The sequence below is a fragment of the Chrysochloris asiatica genome, unplaced genomic scaffold (assembly GCF_000296735.1).
Source record: "Chrysochloris asiatica unplaced genomic scaffold, ChrAsi1.0 scaffold00023, whole genome shotgun sequence".
Classification (NCBI taxonomy): domain Eukaryota; kingdom Metazoa; phylum Chordata; class Mammalia; order Afrosoricida; family Chrysochloridae; genus Chrysochloris; species Chrysochloris asiatica.
This window is the reverse complement of record NW_006408541.1, coordinates 9,118,193-9,122,176: the sequence shown is the minus strand read 5'-3', so window position 1 is coordinate 9,122,176 and position 3,984 is coordinate 9,118,193. Positions and strand designations below refer to the sequence as shown.

General features: G+C 39.2%; 1 pseudogene; it reads left to right on the top strand.

Annotated features, from left to right (window-relative positions):
- Positions 1–2,034: 2,034 nt before the first annotated feature.
- Positions 2,035–2,305, top strand: LOC102841417 (annotated as a pseudogene).
- Positions 2,306–3,984: the final 1,679 nt, after the last annotated feature.

Genomic DNA, 3,984 nt, shown 5'->3' with positions numbered 1-3,984 from the left:
TATCTTGTGTATATTGAAGGTTGTTATAACAATGAGTTTTTGTCAAATCCTGATGCCACATTCTTCTTCATATAATCCAACTTCTCAGATTATTTGCTCAGTTTACAGAGTGAATAAGTGTGGTGACAGGATACAACCCCAATGCACACATTTCCTGATTTTAAACCATTCAGCATCCCCTTGTTCTGCTCGGTCCACTACCTGGTGGACTACATATAGGTCCCTCGTGAGTACAATTAAGTGTTCTGGAATACTCATTCTTTGCAATGTTATTTATAGTTTGTCACAATCCACACAGTGGAAATCCTATGAAGAATCAATAAAGGTAAATATCTTTCTGGTATTCTTTGTTTCAGCCAAGATCCATCTGACGTCAGCAATGATATCCCTCGTTCCATGTCCTCGTGTGAATCTGGCTTGAATGTCGTGATGTGTTCTTGCAGCCCTTTTTCAATTCTCTCAAGCAAAATTTTACTTGCATGTGGTATTGATGATATTATTCAATGATTCCACAATCTGTTGGGCCACCTCATTTTGGAATGAGCACAAATATGGATCTCTTCCAATCAGTTGGCTAGGTAGCTGTCTTCTCAGTTTCTTGACACATATGAGTGAGTGCTCCCAGAGTTGCATTAATTTGTTGAAAGATTTCAATTTGTATTCCGTCAATGCCATAGCCTTGTTCTTTGCCAATGCCTTCAGTACACCTTGGACTTCTTCCTTCAGTATCATTGACTTGTGATCATATGCTACCTCTTGAAATGGTTGAACACTGACCATTTCTGTTTGGTACAGTAGCTCTGTGTATTCCTTCCATCTTCTTTCAATGCTTTGTACATAATTCAGTACTTTACCCATGTTGTTGTTGCTAAGTGCCATCAAGGCAGTTCTGACTCATAGCAACCCTAGATAGGGTTTCTGAGGAGCAGCTGGTGAGTTTGAATAACCTACTTTGCAGTTCAAACCAACCATGCAGTTAAGTACAGTACCACGCCAGGACCCATAGAATCCTTCAGTATTTCAAGTCGAGTCTTGAATTTTTTTCTTTGGTTCTTTCTTTCAGCTTGAGGAATGCTAAGTATATTCCTGCCTTTTGATTTTCTAACTCCTGGTCTTTGCACGTTTCATTATAATCATATAAGTCATTATAATACGTGTTTACTGTGGCTTCTAATTAATGTTCATTTGAAATGGATTTGGATCTCCCTTTGGGTCCATTTTTGAGGTTCTAGTACATAGAACAACATTTTGAACAACTATTGAATAGCATTTTGGTTAACAAATCCCTCTCCAAAGGCCAATTGATGTTCCTACCTGTCTCAGGTGCACCATGTCTGTATGAAAACATATAAAAGAAAAAAAAGTCTTCAGAGGCTCCATATAGTTTACTTCTGTAGAAAAAAGTAAACAATAACAAACGCAAATTAATTATCAGAGACTACTGAAGACTACAATAGCATTATAAATTCTATATAACTCAACTAGAAATACACTCTAGTCAACTTTATGTATCATGGCCTATTTTAAACTGGTCATGTGTTGGCCATTTCATGCAGGTAAATATCATTTGAAGTAAATTACAGATTAACTGTAATTTCACTGCAGTTAGCCTTGTTCAGTTTACCAATTTTCAGATCCTACAATATGGAATCTGATAGTTCTCAAGGTTTTCACATTAAAAAGAGCGAGTGAGAGAGACAGAAAGAAGGAGAAAGGGAGAGGGGCAGAGAGAGAAAGAGCATGCATGTGTTTGTGCTAAAGAGAGCAACAAGGAAGAAAAGGGATCCACTTTCTTCTTGGTATTTAGCCTGATTCCTAGAGAAGGAACTTTGACCAGCTTCTACCAAAGACTAAGCAATTGTGATTGGTGATGGTGGTGGAGGGGGGAAGACCACCGTATAAACTGAGTTTTCAAGTGCTCACCTCTATGGAGCAGGGTGAAAACTGAATAAAAGATCATTGGGCCCAATGTGAGCTGCCTTTTCCTTCTCATTTCACCCAAGGGCTCTCTGGAATCCTTGCCACCCTGCTAGCATGTCTCAGACTGAGTTTGACAAAGCTGTCGAAGAGGTTAAGCACCTCAAGTCCAAATCAGCTGATGATGAGATGTTATTCATCTACAGTTGCTATAAACAAGCAATCGTGGGTGATAGAAACACAGAATGGCCTGGGATATTGGACTTCCCAGGAAAGGCCAAGTGGGATGCATTGGATGAGCTTAAAGGAACCTCCAAGGAAGATTCTACTCACCATGAAAGCTTACGTAGACAAAATAGAAGAGTTGAAGAAGAAATATGGAATGTAAGGGACTGGATATGGATGTTAGCCAAGCATTTGATCTAAACAGCTATAACACCTTGGTTTTTTTCTAATACTGTGGGTGAAGTTAAGTCATAAAAATAAACAGTTAACCTAACTCCTCAAGCTATCCAAAATAAGACAGTAACAGACTAGGAGCAACAACTGTTATTAATGTGCTTTGTGTAGTTTTTATTTGTAGATCCATTAAAAGTCAATTTGTGACTTCAAAAACAATGATCATTGGAAACTAGAGACACAACCTAGTATCATCATTCATAGTTGTGAGTCTTAGAATGGCTAGTCCATTGCTGTATTTTAGTTCAGTGGAGTCCTGGTGTGGCTCTCTAGGATAAACACTGGAACGTAAAGTTGATTTGAACCACAAGGTGGTGGTTTAAACCCTCCAGTAGCTCCTCAGAAACCCTATACAAGATTGCTATGAGCTGGAAACAGCTCAAAGGCACTTAACAACAACAATAGCATATGCTCTGAGGTAGACAGGTAATATGCAAAATTCTTAGCTACAGGTATGATATGTGAACTATAATAGATCCAGATCTTAAGTAACCTTTAAAGTTGCGAGTCTGTTCTGACTCATTGTGACTCTGTGCACAACAGAACGAAACTGCCCTGTCCTGTTTCATCCTCACAATTGTTGTGCTTGAAACCCATTGCTGCTGCCACTGTGCCACTCCATTTCATTGGGGGGTCTTCCTCTTTTCCACTGACTCTCCACTTTATTAAGCATGATGTCCTCTAGGGACTGGTCCCTCCTGATAACATGTCCAAAGCATGAGAGATGAAATCTCCCCATCCTGGCTTCTAGGAAGCCTTCTGGCTGTATTTCTTCCAACACAGATTTGTTTGTTTTTCTGAATGTCCAAGGCACTTTTAATATTCTTCTTCTTCAACATCATAATGCAAATGCATCAATTCTCTACGGTCTTCTTTATCTGTTGTCCAACTTTCACATGAATATGAGGCTTTTAAAAACATCATGGTTTGGGTCAGGCAAACCTTAGTCCTCAGACTTTTACTCTAGAACACTTTGAAGAGGTCTTACGCAGCAGATTTGCCTAATGTAATCTGTCATTTGATTTCTTGACTGCTGATTCCATGAAGGTTGATAGTGGGTCCAAGCAAAATGAAATCTTTGACAACTTCAATCTTTTCTCCATTTATCATGACCCAGTTGTGAAGGTTTTTGTTTTCTTTACATTGACATGCAACCCGTGACGAACACTGTGGTCTTTGATCTTTATCAGTAAGTGTTTTAAATTCTCTTGACTTTCAGTAAGCAAGGTTGTATCATCTGTACAGTGCAGGTTGTTAATGAGTCTTCCTCCAATCCTGATGTTACGTTCTTCTTCATATGATCCAGCTTCCTGGATTATTTATTTGTTCAGTATACAGGTTGAATAAGTATGGTGAAAGAAGACAGCCCTGGCACACACCTTTTCCGATTTTAAACCATTCAGTGCCCCCTTGTAGTGTTGGTCTGTGTACTCTGCCTCTTGGCCTATGTGCAAGTTCCTCATGAGCACATTTTAGTGTTCTGGAATACCCGTTATTCACAACGCTATCCATAGCTTGTCATGATCCACACAGTTGAAAGCCTTTGCATAGCCAATAAAGCACAGGTAAACATCTTTCTGGTATTCTCTGCTTTCAGTCAAGATCCAC